General features: G+C 49.8%; 1 long non-coding RNA gene across 1 annotated transcript; it reads right to left on the reverse strand.

Annotated features, from left to right (window-relative positions):
• Positions 1-12,063: 12,063 nt before the first annotated feature.
• On the reverse strand, positions 12,064-15,724 carry LOC144586452 (uncharacterized). The gene is made up of 2 exons (XR_013541290.1): positions 12,826-15,724; positions 12,064-12,329 (listed from the first exon to the last, which is right to left on the reverse strand). It is a non-coding gene; the product is annotated as an uncharacterized LOC144586452 (long non-coding RNA).
• Positions 15,725-24,369: the final 8,645 nt, after the last annotated feature.

Consider the following 24,369-nt stretch of genomic DNA (forward strand, 5'->3'; position numbering starts at 1 on the left):
CTTTTCTACGTGACTGGGGTCCAGGGGACTGGAGGATTAAGAAAGGTGTATGTCACTAGGAAGCGGCGGCTACTTTGGGGAAGACCACACCGATAGGGCGGAGAAGGAAAGAAAAGGTCGAAGAAGGCGGCCCGGCCTCGGACCCAGGACCGCAGATCAGGGGACACGGATTAGCTGTCCCTTCAGCCGTCATCAGGAAGCTGAAGAGGTGGGAGGAGGCGTAATCTTCATTTCAGTGTCCCTGTGTGGACTGCACCGAGCTTCTCTCCCCCTTTCGTTGCGGAGAAGAGGAGGAGGACGGGATTGGACCTCGGATTCCGAGCCTCCTGCAACTTGCGTTCAGTTACACTTCCGTTTGGGACTTGACTTTTTACCCAATCCTGGACACTCTTGTCTGTGAGAATCAGATCCATTGCTTTCTGTGGGGGCTTACTTGCGAGTAAAAACACGTAGGATTGGGCAACACACACCTCTCTGAACTGCATCTGCTGCTTCATAGTGCCCTCCACGGGGCAGGGGGTCGCCTTCCCTCTGTCCGCCCCATCGGACTTTCAGTCAAACCAGTGATTTGGTCGGCTGTGAATCTTGAGATACATTTGCCTGCCAAGGCAAACAGTACATCCGCCTCACCTGTTAAATGGAAAAACTCAAGTCGTGTCGCATCAGCTTTCCAGAAACAAAGAGCTGGCGACTGTAGAGGACTCAGCAAGCTGTTCGCAATGAGTGGCACATTTACTGGTTGACACAGTCAAATCAGTAAAGGAAGGGATATCTTGGGGGGGGGGGGAGAACGGCGATTCACACGTAGACGCACACCTCATCCTCTGAGGATACTAAGCCGAGTGCATGAATTACCTTTACTGAACTGCATTGTGACCTAACTGGTGTGAGAGGTGATAAAAGGTGATAACTGTGGTTGGGGAATGTGGCCTTCCAGATGTTGCTGACTAGGGCTGATAGGAGTCGCAGGGCAAACACATTCGGAAGGAGGCAGTTGCTCACCCCTGCTATTCGTCATCCGGCTACTTTGCAGCACCCCCCACCCCGCACTGCCCCCAGCGCCGCATAGGCAATTTGTTTGCGTGTTCCACTAATACCCCGCCTTTCTTTTAGTCCTCTCAAGGCTCCGTGCATGGCTCTTCTCTCCCCCCCCCCTTAGTCTCACAAGGACCTGCCCAGGTGGATTAGACCCTTTGGCCGAAGCTCACGCTATGAGTTTGTACCTCTCCTCCTTTCCTCCTCCGCTTCACTCCCTCACACTGAATCTGTTGACAGGTATTTTCCTCAGCGAAGAGCTCCTCTCTTTGATCTAGAGAAGATTCTAAACATGGAGTGGGGTTCTCCTGCCCACGACTCCCAAAGGGCTCCCGCAGCCTGAGACAAGGCAGAGGAGGCCTGCCTGCAGGTGAATCCCCTTCAGCCCAACTGTTTTAGGATCGGGATGTAAAAAAAATATTGAGGGGAAGAAGCGCAGACGCTAACATTTCCATGTGTTTTCCTTTTTCAAACCCTTACGGTGTCATTCTAATTTTATCTCATGCTTCTTCCAGGGGTTCAGGACCAGGTTTATCGTCGTGCTCCCGGTAGCCCAAGCCGCCTTCTCTTCAAAACAGCTACATGGACGAAGTCGGAGATTGTCCCAAGGTCTCCCTGTGAGTTGAGCGGATGTGCAGACAGCGCAAATCAGGAACGCCCCAACTTTATATTTTCTTGCCATGGAGCCCACGGCCTTTCTCTAGACTCCTTTCCAAAAACTCCAGTGGCCAATCGCTGTTCTTTAAAAAGGCACACCGCGTCAGGCATTTTAAAATAGAAAACTCCAGGTCCGAAAGACAGAGAGCCCCCCCCCACGCCTCCTCTTTTCTTTTCCCGAATAAAAAGGGGTGTGGAGGCAAGATCCCAGACTGAGGGGACGCTCCTTGAAGACAGACATTTACGTTCTTCTCCTTCTGACCAGGATACAGTAGTGGTTAACCGCCACAGATGGAATAAAGTTATCTTCTTTTTTCTGTTTCTTTCGACGCAGCTGTTGAACGCTGTGGTCTTCCTGTCGGCTGCTGACTGAGCGATCGCGGTTAGCCTTTCCCCCGCTACCGGATTGCACTGCACCCCGACAACCGCTGCAAAAGTCTCCGGGAGACTTTAAGGGCGAAAGCACAATTTATAAAAAGGACAGGGAGAAACTACTGATTCTGCGCCAGGAAGGCGCTGGGCCAATAGGAAGAGAGCGAGATGGCCATTGGCTGCTTGAAGACAGCCGGTCGGAACCAGATTCCGCTGTTGCCATTCCTCCGTGCGCCTGGCGCTCTCGCTCGCCAGCAGCTACCCACCCACGCACCCACCCGCGCATTCTCCGGATGTTTCTGACGAGCTCATGCTCTCTTTTTCTTCTTCACTAGTATGTGGTGGTTGTAATCACTGGTTTTGGGGTTTTTTAATCACCGCTAATGGACTAGTGACAGCTAGTGTGGTGCGGTGGACACAACGGAGTCCTCCTTCGACGTTGTGCCTGGTTTCAATCACCGCTCGACCAGGGGAAACCCACCGGGGAGGAGGGGGCAGTGATAAGCCAGTTATTGGACATCTCAGGTACCCCGATTACTCTGTTAGGATTGCCATAAGCGGGAAACGATTTGACGCCTCAGGAACAACAAAAGGGGAAATTGCAATTCTCCTTTCTTCCAGGGACGGGAGTGTGTTCATCACATTAAGATTTGAAATAGGTTTTCATTTCAATCTTTTACTATGAACAGGCCAGAGTACTTCAGTGCTGTCCTCTGAAGATGCCAGCCACAGAGACTGGCGAAAAGTTAGGAAGAACAGCATTCAGAACACGGCCAAAGAGCCGGAAAAACCCACAACAACCACCAGATCCCGGCCGTGAAAGCCTTCGCGAATATTTATTTATTTATTTGATTCGATTTGATTTGTACCCCGCCCATCTGGTCTATAAGACCAGAGTACCTTTGCCAGTGCGAAGAGACCATCCGCTCTTATTAAGGAATCGATTTATGCTCACTCATGTGGACCAGAGGCGTCTCTTTAGCCAAGAGTAGTGTGTGGGTAGTAGTGATGACCATCCGTTAAAAATGCCTCGATGTTGGCTCAGAGTTGGGCTGGATGTCTTCTTATATGTGGCAGGCCCTGCCCTCTAGTCCCCAGCAGATCCAAGTAGAGCAGAGAAAGACTCTCGGCTGAAAACCAGTGGAGCTGCTGTCCGTCAGAGTTGACAGTCTTCCAATAGATGGACCAAGGAGCTGACTCGATATAAGGTCCATTCTCGTCCTCATATACTCTATGCATGACTTTATGTGTTTCCTGTGTCCAAAAGCCATCATCCCCTCTTTCCCGACTTGGACATAAAGCCGAGACCACAAAGGTTTCCTTGTGCTTAAATTTCTCCTAAAGTTTTAGGGCCTAAGAATACTTTAAGAAAAGTGCAGTTAGTCCTCTCACAGAGATGGGGGAAGTGCTGGGAGGAAAAAAACGAGCTGATCCTAAAGGTTCACACACTAGGAGAATCTAGTCATCAAGCATCACCCCACCTCCACCCCCTTCCTAGCATCCTGAAATACAGAGAGAAATAGCAAGAAAGACAATTCTATTCTACCTGTTCCTTGTGAGTCGAATTTCTTCCATTATTAACTAAGTGTAATCTAGGGGGAGGGAAAATCAACCCTGTGTGCTCACTGGAAGGACAGATCCTGAAGCTGAGACTGCAATACTTTGGCCATCTCAGGAGAAGAGAAGACTCCCTGGAAAAGATCCTGATGTTGGGAAAGTGTGACGGCAAGAGGAAAAAGGGACACAGAGAACAAGATTGTTGGACAGTGTCATGGAAGCGACCAACATGAATTTGACCAAACTCCAGGAGGCAGTGGAAGACAGGAGGGCCTGGTGTGCTCTGGTCCATGGGGTCACGAAGAGTCGTACAGGACTTAACGACTAAACAACAACAACAATAATCTAGGGGAAACATTTAATTGTGCTCCTTGCTACCTACAAGAAAGCTTTTTGACCACCAATGCACAACGGGGCGCCTCAATTGCCCTTGATAATAAAACAGGGATGAGGACTACGATTCCTCCCATTTCTCCCCACTGGCTATGTTGGGTAGGGTGAATGGAAGTTCTAGTCTTCCAACATCTAGAGAACCACCTCTGCCTTGAATCCAACAGATTGTACTTGGCAGAGGAACATATTGTATGTCGAGCAACTTCTTGTCTTAACTCAAATGTGCATTTCCAAGGAACTGGACCAAATACACAGTTGCAAACATGTATAAAGGCTGGATGGGCATGGATGAGGCAATTTTTCAGTTATGGGGGGATTGAACCCCAGGACATGGGATTCGATTAGAATCACAGGATAACAGACTGCTCTTTGGGTAGACATAGAGTCACAACCCACATAGAGTCCATCAACATCACATCATGTAGCGTCGTATGTTAAAGGAAGAGGAATCTTCTGTCCAGCTTGAGAGGGGGAAATGGGCTTTATAAGCATGTTCTGTTTCTCATGACAGGATCGGAAGCTGCAAACAATTCGAAATGAAAACCCATTTTAAAGGATCCACTGACCACCAATGCACGAAGATTCGATTCCCAAGTCACCTGATCCAGGCGATTGTGACTCCACTGATTTAAATAGACTTAAATTCAACTAGTCCCATTGAACCGATTGGTGGATCCCAACCGTGCCTAGACTTTTTGACCTCGCTTACGATATTGACGGATAAACAAGCAGCCAAAAGACGACCCCTAGAGAGAAGGGCTAGCTGGGAGATCGGAAATGACTGTTATATAGCCTGCCTCTCTTGGCTCCTTCCACTACCCGCCCCGCCTTTGGCCAATCAGCCCAGCTACCTACTACAGAGTGTTGGATCTAGACAAGTTTTAGCCAGAAAGTCTTATGACGTAATTAGGCTTCCAGCTGCCCGAGACTTCAGTGGGTGCGTGTTTAGGCAATGTGGATAAGTCTTAGTCTTGCCAGCTATCTAGAGAAACACAGCGGCATCCCAGTTGCTTCTTCCTCTTTCGGAGACAGTATGACACACACCCCTCACTTCGCTGCCTTTAATGCTCTCCCCTTTTAAGTTCTAGTATCTGTGTTTCTGCTTACTTTCAAAAAGGAAGCCACAAACGGCTGTGTGGTGGGGTTCCTCTCCTTGCTTGGAAAGGGGAAGACGATGCAGGACTTGGAAGGGTGTGTTCTGTGCTATCAAGTCGGAACCGACATGCAGCGACCTCAACAGGACTTTCAAAAGCAGTGAGATGATAAAGGAGTGCCACCCCCACCCACCCATGAGTTTCCATGGCCCCCCTGGGGTTCGAACCACGTTTCCCGGTTCCCAGTCCCTCGTTCTACTCACCACCTATCTATCCCGGCTATCCCTTGGAAGGGAGTGAACGCTATTTCTGGCGACTGAGTGCGCCTCGCTAGAATTACTCCACGCACAGCAGTTACTTCTTCAGGGCTTCTCAACATTTCCTGTCCCACACGCACCCACACATTAGAACGATGGAAGAGAAGGGGACTGCCTTTTTCCACGTGAAAGGTGTAGCGTTAAAGTTGATGCTAATGGTGGCTAAGGCCAGGTGAATGAACGTCCATTCTACCAGGGCGTCGGACTTTATTGTGGACTAATCAAAAGAAGGAAGAGGGCGATTCTGCACATGTTGTGTTAAAACAGCCACAGCATTTAATCTCCGGAATGGGAAAGCACCGGAGCAGAAGCCGGCTTGGAAGTCGACCCCTTTCTGCCTTGACCCTGGTTTCCGTCTTCCCCCGCAGGGTTCCACCTGCACCTCTGACAGCTGCCTGGCAAGCCAAAAGCTCGACTTATCCAGCCGCTGCATCTCCGTGCCTGCTCACCACGCCGATCGAATATCTGTTCGTCGCTCACATCTTTCTGGGCACGACAGACCGGCCAGGGCGGCGGCAAAATGGCAAGCCTCGGAAGAGCCGCCGCCGGAGTCTCACTTACCCCACGTGACTGATTCCTCCCCGGTGGCCACTAGTAGGGGGACTCCAGGCGCTTCATAGAAACTCTGTTCTCGCAGATGACATTGGAAGGGGGCACTGGCTCAGCAAGCCTCCCTCTCCCCAGGCTCTGTGGGACCACCAAGCTGTAGAACCTTCTAGCCGCTCATGACCGACCCACGTCTACGGAGCGAAGGGGGCCGGATTGTGCCGGGAAAGAGAACAATCGCTGACTCCCGTGGTCCATTTAAGGACTTTTATCTTAAACGTTTGTTTTCTGACACCCCGTCAACCGCAAATTCGGGGGCTAAGGGCAATTTTGAGCGAGCGAAGCTCTGCAGAATGCGGAGGAAAGTCCAGGTGGTGCCATCCCTTCTCCGCCAGGGCAAACTTCCCACCGCTCCCAGGTCCAGCTCTAGTGGTTTACACCTGTTTCGGACGGAAGTTATTCCCCGGCTGGTAGTGCCGCCTCCCCCGGAGCACTTGTGCTTGCCACAGAACCGGTTCGGAGGACAGCGGTGGCTTGGGTGTCTTCATCCTCCCTCTGCTTCTTCTTCGAGAAGAAACCAGAAACTGTATTATCCATCACAGTCTACCGAGTCCACGCCTGTGGGAGAAGCTGATATTCCATAAAGATTTGGGGGAGGGGGGAAATGACGCCTTCTCGAAGCAGGCGCTTAATGGGGAAAGTGGGACAGACCTTTAAGTAAGTAAGTAAGTAAGTAAGTAAGTAAGTAAGTAAGTAAGTAAGTAAGTAAGTAAGTAAGTAAGTAAAGGGAGGGGCTGCTACTGGTGCTTAATTCTAAAATGTGTGACGCCCTAGGCTCATTTCCTCCCCCCACTCGAATCCACGTTCTAAGACTCTGGGAAACTCCTCTTGATCTCCAAACACGTTTGAAGACGTACAGCCCTGAGCTCAGCGAAGAGACCGCATAGCGCCAAAAAACGCATTAGGGCTTATTTTCAGGGGATCTTTTTCCATGTACAACTATCTACATTTATTCAAATGCAGTCATGTCATCTTCTGGTTGCTACACAATGGCGAAGGGCGAGGTTTCACTTAACTAGGGCTTTTTTTTTTGGGTAGGGCTTATATTACGAGCATCCTGAAAATTCGTACTAGGGCTTATTTTCAGGTTAGGTCCTATTTTAGAGGAAGCAGGGAACGTGGCGCTTTGGATTGTACTGCATCAGTGCCACGGGCTCTAATTAAGTCTGCCTCACCACGCCAGCATAACTGTGGAAGGAAAGTTTGCCATCCTTTACTCGTAGGTTATTTGGCAGCCAATCCTCTTGAACACCATGAATGCTTACTTGCGAGTAAAGGTGTGGTACTAAGCTACCTCTCCTTCCTTGGGGCAACAGAAGCCCAAAAGGCCAGCAACCTCTAGCTGTAGACTCGGTCTCTCCGCTCTTATGTTTTCGGCGCAGGATTCTCGCTGGCAGGCCAGAATGGGCTCGGAATGTTTTCTTACCCTAAGAATAGTAGGACGTCTGCAAAGTGGAAGGGACGAGTCATACAAATCGTTCTGCAGTGTAATGGCGTTCCCAGGCATACACAGAGGCTCCTGCTGAGACAATACTCTACAGTATAAGCGGTCTACTTCAAATGCAAGGAATCTACCGCCAATTCACCCCAACTCTGGGCCTTCCAGTTGTGTTAGTGTACTGTTCCCATCATCCTCCACCAGGGTATTCAGTGTTGGGAGTCATAGTGCAACATATCTGAAGGCATCAGGCTGGAGAAGGCTTCAGGTTGGAAAAGGCTGGAAGAAGCAAATACTAGGACTGGGGCTGAGAAAGCCAGATAACTCTGATCCCATCCCTTTTCTTTGCTGAGAAAGCTCCAAGGGGCATCATTAATAAAGACTAGCGGCAAAACCGTCCCAAAATGGATATTAGCAAGGTTGCTCCTAAGGCCTTCTTTCCTCCCTTTTGACTCCTAAGTGACATCCACAAGATGATGCGAAAAGGATGGGGGCAATTTGCTAATTCTGAAACCAATGCCTGGTTTTCCCACCCATTTCCAGCCAACAGGAGATGCTGGTCAGGATGCCTGACCAATTGGACCTAAACTGCAGCTGAAGCCCTGAGACTGATGAACAAGGGACTCTCATTTTGCCTGGATACTCAGATCTGCTACAGTTACCAGACCATATCATGAAGCACTGCAATACATTGTTATTTGTTTCTTTTCTGTCCTCTATAACTGTTTCCATCAGTTAAAGAAATGGAGGAAATTTTGGAGGGGGGGCTTATACATTTTAAAGGCTAGGACAGAGGAGAGGTGGAAGTACAGGCAAAATGTAGAGGAGGGAGCCACCCTTGATGAAGCTGCAGGCAGGGATGTTGGCCAGCATCATAAATATGTGTTTCTGGCTGGCTGGACACCTGCCTGATCTCCCCTTTGGAACAGAAATGGCATCTCTGCTTCCTTAGAGAGTCCCAGGGCAACCACGGAACTGGAGGAGGAGGGAGAGGAAGCCACCTGCCCACAGCAAGCCACCCCCAAGTCCTGCCATGATTTTCTTCCAGGAAGAAGGGGCAGAAAGGCACAAGCATCCTTTCCGTCCTCCTTTCCATGGGAGAGTGACCTGCTTGTGTCAAGGAGGAGAAACAACCCTCCCAGCCACAGATATCATGGCCCTGACTGTAACCAAAGCAAGGAAAGGTTAACTCTTGCCCAGTCTCTGGTATGCCCAGCCAGAAGGACTGTGTACTGAATTCAATGAAATTTGCTTCTGAGGAAACACTTGTATGGAATATAGCAGTTACCTTACAAAGGAGAAAGGCCCATCTAAGGCTGAGTGATCTAGTGAAAGGCTTTCTTAACTCCATGTTAAGAGTGCAAGACTGGCACACAAAATCTCCCAGCTGTAGTCCCTCCCAGGGAGGACGGGGAAAGTGGAAAGCTCCTGCCTGTCCTCTGTTACAGGTATGGTGGACCTTTTTTTCCAACAAGACCTTAACAGTCTCTAAAACAGCTTCCTCTCTTCTTGCTTACCTGCCAGCAAACTGGTTTAATTAAGACTAGTCTCTTAATCTCTTCATCCATGGCAGTGAGGGAGCTGCTTTGATTTATCCCATCTGACACAAGAGTGGAAAATCTCAGGCCCTCCAGGTGTTCCTGAACTACATCCCCCTACAGTATGTACTTCTGAGCACGCTCACTGGGTCTTCTAGGAGTTGGAGTCCAACAACTCTGGATGTCAGCTGCCAACAGCCTGAACATGTTGTGTTCCATAGGACTCACCTCCTAGTGAGTAATGCATAGGAGGAACAATGTGTTGTTGTTGTTGTTTAAATCTGTATCAGGTCCAAAGTATTTATATGGGACCATCTTAGGACAGTCACCTGATCTGGGAATCTCTTCCCGCAGTATCTGTGGGAGTTAACTTCCTCATTAAGTATCAAAGCCTCGTTTCTGCTAGTGTCAAAGATGTGAAATCTGGTTGGGACATCCTTCTCCTTTGCTGGGTTGTGAGTCAAACTCTTGGCTGAGCCAGACTGCAGTGCTTAACATTTACAAAGCTAATTTCAGGAGTAAATTATATTTGTGTCTTCGATTACTTTTACAACCACCTGTTAAGGTAGATCCAGGAGGATTGTCCCCAAACTCCAGATGACATATATAGGACTGTGGGCCTGGAATGCAAAGATGCTTGTGTGCACGTTCACTCACACGCACACACAAGCACATGCACACACATGCTCTCACACACACATGCACATGTGTCTTCAGTAAGGCTTATATCATGGAAACTGTGCCCAGGGTCACAGCTCCTGAGAGTTATGTGGCTACAGTGACATCTGAACAGAGAGTAATCCAGTTTACTTCTCTCCTGCAGTATGATCCTAAAACTACACCCAAAAGTCCTACTGAAGTCATCTGTGTTTACTGCACACTAAGGGAGGCACCTTTAAATTTCAGCCTATTGCACCAAAAATGGACTTTTCCTCTGAAGCTGCCTTCTTCCAAAGACAAAGGAAGCTTTAAAAACTTTCTGTCCATTCTTTGCTGACTTTTATGGATCAGTTGGTTGAAGGTCAAAAGTAGGTGCTGATTTAGACTGATTTTGACACTCAGAAGTGAGATGTGTGGCTAACAGGTACCTCCAGCATGCTTTATTACAAAGATTGGCAACCCACAGCTTCAGCCCTCCCATCATGCAGTCAGTGGCCTACTTTGAAATGCCCTCTAGGATCATCAATACACTCTGCAAAAGTGATCTCTCACTTTCTCAGGCACTCACCAATCTGGGAAGAGGAGGGGGGAAACCCCACCTGATGCCAGTGTGCATCTCTGCACCCCATTACCTCTGAAGAGATGTAGCCCTGAACTGGGAGTGGCGGAAGGAAGGCTCTGCTCAAAGGGTACATCAGAAAAACTGTGGTTTCGTGTGATTAGTAAGTCAAAAAGACTGTAGCAAAACCACTTTCCATAGTTCTAAATTCCTACTTCATTAAAAAAAATAGAGATGTGCCTGGGTACCAACTGATATGTGCTTAGGCTTGCCCTACCTGTTGCCCTCAGATAGATTGCACTACTGGCAGATGATGGTGGAATGACCTACGTATTTGCAATGTAACACTGTACACAGAAAGAAGGCAAGTTTGGAGGAAACATGGTAAGAGATGGTGCTTTTAGGGGGACCATTTTCCTGAATAAAGCAAAGTTAGGAGGTTAACACAGCACAGATGTCTGTGCAGTTTCGAGAACTGGTCTACCCAGAAGAACATTCACTTACTTCACTCACAGAGTGAGTTCTGGGTAAAACATGCATGGGGTTTCCCAGGTAGAATCTGAAGTCCAGGAACCAAGTCTCTCGAAGGGCTTTCCTGATAGAACAATCCAGTGCACGTGTACTCAGAAGTAAGTTCTATAGAGTTCAGCAGGATTTATCCCGAAGTAAACAAGGGTACTCAAGGATCGTGGACTCACTGAGGCCATTTCGGGAGATCTCCTACGCAGTGGGAACATTAATTTCTCAACATGCCAAAGATTCTTTCAGAGGCCGATCAAAGAGGGTGTTTCCTGGAACTTCCGGGTTGCTCTGGACTTTGATCTTTTGCAACTTTGCGCCAGGAACAAGCCTACGGAAATTGTCCGCGCCGCAATAAAGCCAAACTTGGGAGATTGGTATATTGAATTGTGCCGCGGGGAGAACAAACAAACATAAAATACCTTTCGCTGGAGCTTTAATATTCATAAAACCCTCAGAAAATCCTGACTAGAACCGAGGAAAGATGCCGGATGTTTGTTCTCTCTCTCTCTCTCTCTCTCTCTCTCTCTGTGTGTGTGTGTGTGTGTGTGTGTGTGAGAGAGAGAGAGAGCGAGAGAGAGAGTCCAACGCGTTATAAGGAGCAATTTCTGGTGAAGTGACTGAAAAGCCAAACAGGCTGCAATCTTGACCTAAATTCCATTGGACCCAATAGGACTTCCTTCCCAGTAAGCGAGACAGAGCTCTGGAAAATAAATGGAGGAGTTGGGGGGGGGGGTAGAGAGTATTGCTGAAATGGCACATGTACGCCAATTCCAGCATTTGCCAGAAAATCCATTGTTGCTGTTAGGTGCTGTCAAGTCGGAACCCACTTACAGCAATCCTAATAGGGCTTTCAAGTTAAATGTGGTATTTAAAGAGTGATTTTACCATTGTCGTGGATAGAGTGACGGACTGGGACTCTGGAAAACAGGGTTTGAATCCCTGCTCAACCATGGAAATTCACTGGGGAAGTGGAACCATTAAAATCATTTATTAAATGTCTCTCTTACCTTAAACGCCCAATTAGGGTCGGATCCGATTTGACAGCTCAGAACACACAGACATTTACCACTGCAAGATACCCCAGTGAGTTTCCATGGTTGAAAGGGAATTTGAACCCAGGCCTCCCGAGTCCTAGTTCCTCACTCTATCCACTACACTGCACTGGGTATCAGAGGATCCATTAGGAAACCACAAAACGCTGGACTTCCCATTCAGACATTTGTGTCCTGCATTGGGATGCCAAGGGTGCAAGGCTCAGCAGCCACTTCCCCTTGATTCTGGACTGCGGGTTTTGTCATTGGATTCCTGGGGGAACCCGACTCCCCGCCTTAGTTAAAAACCGCAACTACAGGTCACAGTTTCCTGTACAGTATCTTTATTTGGGTTCCTACCTCGCTTTAACTCCCAAGTTGGTTGTCTGAAATGAAGACATCTGGTTTACAAGACAGTCCTCTCCCGCTCTCTTCAAGATCTCAGGCAGCTAGAGATGTTACTGCTTTTTTCAGAGGTAATTCATTTGGATGGCGGTATCCCGAAATGGACTCAGAGGAGCGGTTGTCCAGACAGGAAAATTTCCTGAAGCTAAATTAATGAAAAGCAATCGTAGGAAGTGAGGTGTTCAGGAAAGGAGTGCATACAGCTGCAGCCTGCTGAAAAGCGAAGACTGCTGGGTAGCCGCCCCTGCTCTAGTTAAGTCAACAAACATTTCTTGAGCATAATCTTTTGCCCTGGTGCTGGCCACTTCCGTCACCTACGGATATTGTTTGGGTCGCATCCCTCATCCTCCCACCGCTAAACCAGTGTTGCGGATAAACGGGGCGAGCAGGAGAGTCCGCCTAGATACTATAAGCTGGGATTCACGCTAAAAGCCTCGTTCATTAATGCCAAGACTGTAAGCAGATCCAGATCCTCAAAGTAATAGGGAAACGGTCCTCTGTACACGATCAAGAACAGGGTTCTTATCAACTTCACAAATTCCGGAACCTCCCTAGAAGCATTTGAAAATACGTTCTATTTTAGTTCTGCTGTTCCAGCGAAGGAGCACTAATAAGTAAAACCAGAGTCACAAAATACTTACTATCTATGTAAACATTTGTTGTTATATGCCATCAAGTTGCCTCTGACCCATGGAGACCATGTGAATGAGCAATCTCCAAAATGTATTGTCATCAACTGCTCAGCTCTTGTAGACAGTCCTATGGCTTCCTTTAGTAAGTTAATCCACCTCATATTTCGACTTCCTCTTTTCCTGCTGCCTTTCACCTTTCCCAGCATTATGGTCTTTTCCAGAGACGATATAAGCATATGTATAAAGGCAGATAAAAATGAATCAAAGGGGCAAGACAGTACAGGCACACAAAAATATCAGAAATACACATTAAAATAATTAGCTAAAAAGAAACTACCAACCAGCTACACATAAAGCATGTGTACTTCACCAGCCCAGCTCAGTTAAAATCCCAGCAGTTGAGTGGAAGGCAATCCAAGGCAAAATGCAAAGAGAGGATGGACTCATGAGGACTCCACAAAACTTTGGAAAGAGTGATCCAGGTTGGAAATTGAGAATTAAAAAAAAACAATGTTGTGAAGTCTGGCTCTTCACTGTGAAATGAACTGAAGTAAAAGAGAAAAATATTATGGTTTTATAAATCAAATTCTTGAATCCATTCATAATTATGTTCATTATCCACATATAAAGCCTAAAAACATGGCTTAGGGAAAACAATGTACAAAATCAACTTCTACAACTAAGAGAGGGGCTTTTTAAAAAATCTGTTGCAGAGAAGGGGAAAAAGCAAAGTGTAAGATCCAATTTTTTGCTAGGTTGAAGCTGAGCAAAAACTGAAATTAGATGAAGGGAAAAGCAGAAAGCTAGATCCTTCACCAGGCAATGGAAGGTTTTTGATCCATTGGCAATCTTAACCTTTCCTGCTCTGGGACTGGCCTCTTTCTTTTATTTCCAAATTCTCACCCCTGTCAATTCTGTTGTAGACTGATGAATGGCATATCCAGATGCATAAGTTTAGCCAAATAGGTTTTTTTTTCTTGTTCGGGAGGTTGATATAACCCGAAAATTTACGTGAATTTGGAAGAATACTCCAGACTGGCAGGAAAAGTAGCAGTCAGTACCACACTTTGTTATCTCTTCCTTATAGTGGCCTACTGTTCCATGGCAAGCCTAAGCTATATCAGCCCACACTTCTTCTGTTGCCTCTCATGGTCATGGTCAGGAGTGGGTGGGTCAGAAGATTCTGCTGTCAGGCTGAAGAAAGGCCTGCCTATGGAGCCCGGTGAACTCAGGTTTAATCTGATTCATTTCAATGTCTCCTTTGCAAACTCTTGTTTTCCCAGCACCTGAACCCCACACCTTTCCCAAAAGGAACCTGGATAATGCCTCTGATTACAACAGTGGTCCCCAACTTTGGGTGCCCAGATGTTCTTGGACTATAACTCCCAGAAGCCTTCACCGCTAGCAGTACTGGCCCAGATTTCTGGGAGTTGTAGTCCAACAACAACTGGGGACCCAAGGTTGGGAACCACTGGATTACAGAATCTATCTTCATACTGAAAGCAGATTTTTGAATAGCACAGTTTAAGTTCATTTTACTTTCTGCAGAAATAAACTCCTCCAGGGTCGCCTAAACTCTGGCTGCCTAGCAGTTTGGAGAATTGGCTAGGCGACGTGTTATGACTGTGGTTACTCAATTTAGCAAGCTGCTTTGGGGAGGGGGCGTATCTGAGATACCCCCAAAGTATCTCCTTCCGCGCCCTGGCTGCTGCCCAACTGAAGCAGGAAGAAGACCCAGCAGTTGTGCTGAATGCGCTGTCTGGCAAGCAATAGTTCCAGGTACATTCCATAGGTGGCACCGTGCTCCTAGAAATGGTATCAGCCAGCAAGGCGATGCGATGCCTAACGAGTAGCAAGAGGCAAGCTGGCTCATTTCTGTGGAAACTTCTGCCCTCTCCAAAGGCGCGCGCCACTAATTTAATACCCATTTATTCCAGGCTGCCAGATTTAGCTGTCTTCACGGTCCTCCGGCGCCCTTAAGCAAAGCCTCCTTATCTAGTTAGCAATGCAGGTTTTCATTGCCTTTACAGCAGATCCGGGATTCACAACATATCGAGATCACCGTCTGATCCTATTTTTATTTATTTATTCGAATTTAGTGAGAGCCAAGGAATTTAGCCTGCAATCCTATACCCATTCACCTGGGACTAAACCCTACTCAACTCAATTTATTTCTGAGTAATCCTATTAAGGATTATGGTCTTACTCTCAAGTAATTCTGATAAATCTTGGAAGTAAATTCTATTTGTTTAAACGAAACCATCCCCATGTGGGAGGTAAGTATCACAGCCGATTAAGACTGAGACGTTTACAACACAGTCCTAGGCATAGTTCATCCGAAGTAGGGCACACTGTGTTTTCTAGGATTTACTCCTACGTGTAGGCAACACGTTTGCAGCCTGAATCTCCATTCACTTTTATACCAAGCAACTATTCGGAATATGTTTGATAGCTACAGGTTCAACTGGACTTCATTCTGTTTGCAAACACGTTAGGAGCACACGTATCCCTCATGTCCAAATGGACTAGGTTTAACTAGTCCATTTTGCTTTGCCCACCATTTAAAGCCCGCACCTACTTTTTCCTAGAATTAAATTCCTTCACCCCAAAGTTTTTTTTAAAATATGAATTCTATATAGGCGAATGATCTGAGTCTGCGCAGCTCGGAGGTCAGGAGAGATTATGTATGCAGCTTTCAGGGATGCATACATTTGTGTGTGTATATACACAAGCACACACATTTAAAAACTTGTCCTACAATTTCCACGGCTCGGGAAGAGGATTCTAAGCCACCGGGCGGCCGGAAAAACTTCCTAGGGGAGATGGATCGAAGAAATCTGGAGCTAAAAAGGGCAGGGTCAATAATCGATTTTGCCTGCGGTCAAAAGTCTTATTCTCTTGCGCCCATCTCCCCCCGCAAAGCTGGGAATCAATAATGCGATTCTGGCCAGGCAGCAGTCGCTGGCCACGGAGTCTCCGAAACCTCTTTCGCTTCTTGCACCACAGAGAATCAGGACGGCGAGGGGGTTGGCAAAACAGGTTGGGTTGCTCCAGGTTCCAGAAGGTTTGTGTTTGAATCAGCCACTCCCTGGGCAGAAGTAACATGGGGATTACAGAAACTGGTCGGGAGAGGTTTGGGCGTGTCCTTTAGTTGTGGTTCTCGGGAGTGGGGCCAGGGAACGAACGGACGTCTATGTGTACCGACGCTGTGGTCAGGATCCGAAGTGCCTGCGCCCCTCGGCCTCAACGCGGAGCCCGCCTGAAAGTCCGAAGACTTGAAGAAGCGAAGTCACACCAAAACGCGAGGCACTTTAAGAGCCAAGCTTGTGTCCGGCGCTGTGTAGTGAACCGAACTAGAACCTCATAATCCCAGAGGAAACCTGCAGCTCTGGCTGCAAAAAATGATCAAGCTATCCAGGCGGGAGTTCTTCCAAGGTAGTAAAACTACCACTCTATAGTAGGTGAAGGACCTAAAGCCAAACACCCAAAGCCATCTTTGAGTGACGCCAAGAACAGCGTCCCCACGTCGATCATCGATTCACTGAAGTGCGCGCGCGCGCCTCTCTCTCTCTCTCTCTCTCTGAGTGTGTATGTTTGTGCGTGTGCTAATTACAGACTCCCCCTTGTCATCAGCCATGACTATTTTCAGACCCAGGACCCGCAAATATGCACAGGCAAATCCTTGTGAGATAAAATTGCTCTGTTTGGTGGAGGGAAGGCGGGGGGAGCCGCTTTATCTGACACCGTCGGCATCGGGAGGACGTTTCACACAGAACGCCTTTTGTTCCCGGTAAAGACGGCAACCCCCACCCAACTTGCTGATTATGCCTCGAAATACAAACATGAGTGTTCTCCGCGCACCAGGGTAAACTCCCCAATCCGCGCCACAGCCAATGAAAGATTGCCGTTGCAGACGATCGCCTTCCATCCCACCTCCCTAGTCTGGATCCATTTTGTCTGAGCTAGTGAGCCCTATTCGTTCAGGAATTCTTTATCTTCCCTGCTGGGTTCTGGAAAGAGCCAGCAAAATCCAGTTGTGCATAAGTGGGGGTGGGAGTGCAGCAGCTCCTGAAATGAACCAGAAATGATCGCATGTGTGCGCGCGCGCGCACACACACACACACACATCTGCCCGTAGAGTCAGTCCCTCGGCAAGGGGGAAGCAGCCCCTCTAGGAGGCAGGAGGGAGGCGCTGTGCATGTGAATGGAAGCGAGCGCCAAACCCCCCGCCCCCCAAGCCCGTGGCACATCAGCCCGCTGACGTCAACTCGGAGGAAGGGGAGGAGGTATAAATTGGGATCTGACAGCTGCAGGGAGGTGTGACGGCACCTTCTCTAGGAGGCGAGCTTGCCCTGCAGCCCCTCTTCTAGGCCGCCTTAGACCCCGCGAGGCACTCCCGCCTCCTCTTTTCCATTTCTGCCTTAATAGGAGCCAGGCAAGAAAAATCTCCGGGCCTTAGCCTTTTACAGCTCATCCCTGTGCATCAAATCCAAGAGGGTTTCCTTCTCAGGTAACTGTGCAAGGCATTTTAAGCCTGAAGCCGCCTGCAGCACCAAGCCGGAAACCTGAAGGAAAAACAAAAGTAACCGCCTTGGAGCGAGCACAGAGCGTCTGGTCTCCTACTTTGCACTCCCCATACTTAACGAGACCTCAGCATCTGTCATTACTAACCACAGCGTAGGTCCAGCGCCTTTAGTATCTCTCCGTTTTGGGGGGGGGGGAGAGAGACACCCGTTCAGGATCAGGAGGGTAAAGCTCCCGGCCTCCCTCTGAACAGTCTCTGGCTGTCTCCGCGCCAGGCGGAGGAAACCCGGGTTTTCACACAAGCCATCCGAAGTGACTGCCTGCGCTAGGGATGGGCTTTGGCGCCAGGAGCCCCCCCCATCCTCTAAAATGTCGGGATTCCCTCCTCACCGCCGCCCCCCCCCCCACGGCTCCAAGGGCCGCCCTGGTGACTGCGGCAGAAAGGCCCCTCCCGCGGCAGCCCCTCTCTTTCCCGACACCGCTCCCCCCCCGCCACCGCCCGTGTCCTTCTTCCTCGCTTTGGCAGCAGGCCCTTAAACGGCGCTTTAACACAAAAGCCACCGCTGCATGCAAAAGAATTTCCAGCTCATTTGCATCGCGCTTAATAAGCAAGCCGAGATTTACAGCAGCCGTCTGCGCTAAAAGAATAAATAAATAAATAAAGGCACATCTGTGTCTGACTGTGTCTTCTCGGCCTTCTAGAGGCAGCAGCCACTGCAGCCTTCCCCCCCCCCCCTTTTCTTCCCTCCCTCCCTCCCTCCGTGGGCACGGTTCTGCACCCGGCCTCTGGCGGCTGCTGTTTCCCCGCTCTGGCATCGATCGCCTTTAACTCGTCTTGGGCTGGGGAGGGAAGGGAAGGGAAGGGAGGGAGCGGGCGCGAGGTGGTGGGGAGGGAGGGAGGGAGGGAGGGGGAGAGCGAAGCAAAAGCGCCGAGAGAACAAGGTAGATACTGTATTTAGGTTCCTGCCCTTATATGGTGATGAACGCGGCGCCCTGCAGACTTGCTGCACCATATAAGGAAGCGGCGCGAGAGCCTTGGGTGAGCTGTTGAGTGCTGATTGGTAGGCGCGTATCTCGGCAACCAGACTTCAGTGGTGGAAACGGGCCTGCTATTCCGCTCCCTCCCCGCTTCTCTTTCGCTCTCGTTTCACCTCCCCCCCCCCGCATAGTCAGCAAAGGCAAACATGGTGGCGCCCCGCGGAAAACCGGAGATGGGGCGGAGGGGGGGAAGCTCAGGGTAGATCGACCGTTCCTTGTTCCCTCCTTTGAGACGCAATGGAAAAGGCCCAACCAATGGCCAATTTGGCCCCGAGTGGATAATGGCTTTCCCCCTCTTCACCCACGACACCAATTTTATATCTCTTCTTTTCTCTCCTTCCCTCTTTATTACCCTCCCCCTTTCCCCTCACAGCTCTCTGGCCTGTAAGAGCGTAATAATAATTACAATTAGCTGGAAAAGAGATGGTTTCGCTCCAGTGGCTCCGAAGCAACCCACGGCTCGGGAGGCGGGAGGCGGGAGGGCCCCCCCTTTGTGTGTGTGTGTGTGTGTGTGTGTGGTGCGTGCCTGCGTGTGTGTACGTGTAAAAAGAAAAGGGAGAGAGGGATGGGGTGGCTAGGTAGATGTGCATGACTGAGGGACATGTATATCTCAGAGTGATGGATGACTCCATGACCACCATGAATTAATCAATGGGCTGCATGCAAGAGAAGGAAAGATGTAGACAAGGGCCTTAAGAGAGGAAACGGGGGTGGGTTAGGGTGTGTCCAGAGGTGGATGAACGGACCTAAAGTGGAATTAGGCAAGCGTGCGCATTCTCTCTTGGCTTCGTCCTATAGACAGTAAGGGCCCTCTTGCTCTTTACGCACAAACAGCAACATTACCAAATACGCCTTCGACTAGGACATGCCTTTACAGATCTCTCAGTGTATGGTACCTTGAAACGCTGGCCTTTTGCATTCACACAGTTTTACGTGAAGTCTTGGGAGGGCAACGCCGACAAACAACAGGATGCCCACGTTCTAGATCTCATTATAACCATAACATGTGAGAGGATCACAAAATTTATCTTCTGCTCTTCTGATGTCAAAATAAGGTCCAAGATTACCAATCTTCCAACCTTCCACACTTGCTCAACCAAATCAGATGAGGCCATGCCGCTTGGTGGTTGCTGCTGGAGAAGTCAGGGTTGTTTCTGGAAGACCTGGGAATTCATCGGAGTCAGGAAGTCTGTTCTATGGAACATTACGAGTTCGGGAGATCAGTTTTGTGGAAAGCTTTGTAATAAGACCACTCAGCACTGTTCCCTGGAAATTATCAGACAATAGGAGGACGTTTTCTCTCTCTCGAAGGGCAAGACAAGCGCAGTCCTCTAACGGAGTCTGTTAGGCATTTAGATCCAGGAGCCGGAACTGTCGCAAAGGGAAGGACGGCGGGGGTCACAGAGGCTGCCAGACACCAGAGTAATCTTCTCTGTGTAATGGGAGACTGGAGGAAAGCAGCCTAAATAGCTACGGGACGGGTCTGTGGGTGATCGCCCACTTAGGAGAAACACTACATTGACACTGCAGGCGCTTCTGAGAAAAGGAGAGGGAAGCTTAAGATCTGGGGTTTCTCTGGGTTTTTGTTTGGATAGCTGTCTCTCTGGAAATAGCGCGATTTACTTCGGAATATACACCTCTAGGACTGTACTCTACTGGGCACTAAAATAATCTTTGGGACAAGACTAAGGAAAGGCAACTATATCCCTCCCTCAAAAACAAAAACAAAAAACCTCAAAGAAGTCCCGGTTCTTCAACTTTACCCTCTGTAACATGTAAGACTAACAATGCAACCGTGGCACCTACTCCCAGGTAAGCGTGTGTCAGGTCAGAAGCTAATGTCTTCTGCAACTGATTGTGGACCAAGCAAATACAACGTGGGCGGGAGGTGAAGCCAAGGCAAAACCAGTTTTACAAGATGAAACAGAGAGGCTTGAGAAGATACATCGTGATACAATAAATAAACTTAGTTTTTAATCTAAGGGATTGGGAGGTTCTTCTTTCTTTTCTTCCTCATCAGGCGAACACGCAATGTCTTTCTGGAAGGGAAGCTTCGGCCTGTGAAGAACAGAGTCTGCAATGGCTGCAGGAGGGACGTGGCCGTCTCCATTGGGTGGGTGGCTGCGGAAGAGCCGGGCGAACAGGCCCATGACGACCTTTTGCCGACCAGCTCGGTTCTCCCGTTCTTCGGGGAGACTGGGTGAGTGGGATAGACGTCTACAGCCCCGACCGCCTTCTTTTCCCTTATGCTCAAGCATGTATAGGCGGGCGGCTAGGCTTCAACGAACTGGAGGCCAGCCTTGAAAACTACTCCGAGCATTGACCCATGGATCGGTTCGGCCTTAGCTTGCCAATTGTCGGTAGCCCTCCAAACAAGAGTTAAGGGGGCTGGGGATTCCGAGATGCATGCTGCCACAAATCTACTGGTTGAGCGCTTGTTCACAGCTCCCCCGCCCCAGCCACCGCCGGAGCTAAGCTGGCTTCCTCTTCTCCAGCTCCCAATGTAGGTCATTGCGTCAGATTTACAGGCTGGAATTCGAGCGGCTTGCCTGGCAGCCCAGGGAGCGCCATGGCCGGCCGCCTACGTTTCCGGCGAGTGTGCTGTATCTCCACTCCACAGTCGGGGGTTTCAGAATCGCTGCTATGGGAGGGAGCAGCCCCGATGCCTTCGGGGTGCTGCAAGACCTTTTAAGTCCCAGGAGGCTGCAAGCTGGAGCTTCCGGCCCCCGAGCTGTGCCAGCTGCTCAGTAATTTGCTGACACTCCGGCCCATCGGGCCGCAGCTGAGGCCTTGTCCCTGGCAGCAGGTGCAGCGGGTAGGGTCTACTTGAAGACCGTTGACTTGGGGAGAACCAAGTTTGGTGGTCCCGATGGGAAAGTGGGGGTACAGAAGAGGTAGCCTGCAAGGCGAGCTACCGCGTCCACTCCCAACTCCCTGGCTGGCTATGAAGCCCCTTTCTGCCTGACATGGAAACAGAAGCGTTTTCGTTTTGGATAACTCTAGCCTCCGATGCCATAACCATCTCAAGGCATCTCTCAGATTTGGTAGGGCTGAATTTGTCTTGGGGAGGGAGGAATCATATTGGCTCCATTCATCTAATATCGAGGCACACCCAAGATTCAGCTTTCCTCCCGTTTCCACTATATGTGATCACTCACAATCTTATCGTCAGTCTTTCCTGAGGTCGCTGGTTTTCATTTAACCTGAGCCTGTCAGGAGTTGTCGCCATTTGCGTCTCCCTATCATAGGTGACCGCCGACCTAGGGAGAAAACCTTCAGTCCCCTCAAGCTCTCCTACTCTTCATTGGAAGGGCAGACCCCTCAGGAAACGCGCCTTTTCTGTTTCAGGGAAAGAAACACCCGATATTCTGCGACAGAATTTTGTACTCCTATCAGCATCCACGTGAACCCTGTCTCCAAGAAATACCCACCCCTTCCCAAAGGCTAGTGCAGTAAATACGAAGACAGGTGGGTCTTTTCACCGCAGCGGACATCCTCACCTGCCGCTGGCATCAACAACAGCTGATATGCAGTTATTGCTGTTGGTTGCCGGTCTAAAGGTCAGGATGAAGGGCATATGCACTGTGATGATTACTTTGAACAACAGCGGACCGGACTACACCGACAAGGCATGGGACTATTGATGCAAAATACACATCTTAAAGGAACACCCTGCTGTTTTCCATCCCTCTGCCGCTATAGTCACATCTCCACCTCTATGTGTCCTACCATGAAATCATTCTCATTGGGTCACTCAGAACCTTATCAACATTACGTGGAAGCGTCACTGATCGGATTTAGAATCAAGGAATAAACTAATCCCAGGTTCCAACCATCTCCTCCGCTTTCTTCTTCACCTAAAAAAAAAAGCTAGCGATGCCAACGCCCGCGACTCGCAATAACCACAGATTCAGGAGTTACGCATTTTAGAAAGGGGTTAGCAAAACTACCCCAATGGTTTGAAAATGGCAGCCGGGGCAGGCGGGACTTTGAGGGTGCAGTCCTGTGCCGGCTGGTTGAGCACCAGCAGGTCCCATTGAACTATGCCCTATTTCCTTCAGGGCTGTAGATGCTGTTTAGGAATGTGCTGCTCACCTGTAACATTATTAATAACGTTTAGATGACAAGTGGGATGTATTAGAAAGTCCTGAATCGTTCCGTGTGTGTTTGTGTATGTGTGTGTGTGAGAGAGATGCAGTCTGGATTCAAAAGGCGGGCACGGACACGTGTTGCGCATTTGCCCTCTGGCCTCCCTATTTTTGCCCCTCTGCATCCCTGGGGTGCCACGCCGCCCCGCTGGCGTGTTTCTGTTCAGCGGTTCTCGGGCTGCCCGAGGTGTGGACCAAGCGCTGCCAGTCTCGCTCGCTGCCTCCTCTCTCCCATCCCTGCTCGGCTCGCAGGCTCGCTCCCTCGCTCGCACCCGCCATTGCGGCAGCCGCGCCCCCCCCCCCAGCCTCTCCCCGCGCTGCCTTATACGGTTGGCGACCCAGAGCTCGCCTGTTTTTATACCCTTGACATCAGCGCCTCCCGAGAACGGCCCCCCTTCCGCCGCGCCGGCGCCCCTCGCTTTGCCCAGCATCGCTTTCCTCCTCTTGACCTGTTTAATCCCGGGTGACATACCAGTCCCTAAAAAGGCTTCCCTGGGTTGATTTGGCTCCTGGCTGGGAGGCAAATATATATATACAGCAGGGCAGCGGCGGCGGCGGGAGGGGAGGTAGCTCGACCGAGACGCTGCCTGTTTCGACTGGGCACTTCCCATCCCACCTTCGCAGCCCAGTCCTTGCCCTGTTCTCCCGAGAACGCCTCAGGGATTTCGACAGGTCTCCTCCTCGCCTTTCAGTCATTTCGGTCATGGCCAGGATGGCAGTATGCCTCGGTGACACCCTTTGGTTCAATAACGGCATTTTCTATATTCTTACAAGATATCATTAGAGTTCGGGCGTGATAGCCTTTTTCGTTACAACGCCCCTGGGAAGTAGGCCACCCCATCGCGATCTCACTTTGGGAATCGGACGACGGCAAAGGAGCCGCGATGTTCTTTGGAGAGTTCGGCTTTAATATAGTAGTAGGTTCCGAGTTAGCTCCATGCAGTACGGGAAGGACAGCTGTATCAGTCTGTCCCTGAAAAACTAACCAAGAGCCTTGTGTCACATTGGAGGCTGACAAGGTTCGTTTGGCATAAGCTTTCGGGGTTAGCAGCTCATTTCGTCATATACCCAAAGAGGAGGGCGGAGTCCACCCACGCCTATGCCAGATAAAACCTGCTAATCTTTATGGTGGCACAGGACACACTCTTGGTTTTTGCCGGCGTTTAGACGGGGAATGGATCCCTTTTGTTGCTCGCGGGAGGTGTGGGCATGGGAGAGCGATAGGAAATGATTTGAACATCTGACAGAGACCGACCTAGTAAGGTCACCTGTGACCAAGACAGATATGTTCACCTAAACTAGTCAAGATATAAAGAAGCTCCCGTAGTATCTCACATGAACCAAACAACCCTCTTTGACTTCGGGTTTTATTATTCCGAAATTGGTTGCCACGGGTTCTCCCCCCACTAGGGGCTAAGGGACTCGAACCCTTATCCCTGGTGTCTATCCCAGTAACTCTGCTTTCCAGAGACAGCGGGGCCGCGGGGTGAGCTCACCTAGCGGCCTGCGGGACAAGTCGCTGGGCCGAGAGAGGCCGCCCTGCCCGCTGCAGACCTGCACCCCTCCGCAGTGGGAGTCGTCCTCTTTCCATAGAGAGGGAAAGCTTGCTTCCGAGGAAACGTGCCTAGGCTTAGCCTGCCGAGTTTCTCCGAGCGGCGAATCAGCTGTTTCTTTAGGTGCCTGGCTAAGATGACCCAAGCGTTTTCGTGGGACGTCCCGAGGCGTAACATCTCTTGGGGGAAGGGGGGCTAGACTGGTGGATCCAGGGCAAGGAAATAACGGGACAGCGGGTGGCTCGGATAGCGGAGCAGCATCCCGCTTCTTGCCCCCCTGCAACCGCGCC

The sequence above is a fragment of the Pogona vitticeps genome, chromosome 2 (genome assembly GCF_051106095.1).
Source record: "Pogona vitticeps strain Pit_001003342236 chromosome 2, PviZW2.1, whole genome shotgun sequence".
Classification (NCBI taxonomy): Eukaryota; Metazoa; Chordata; class Lepidosauria; order Squamata; family Agamidae; genus Pogona; species Pogona vitticeps.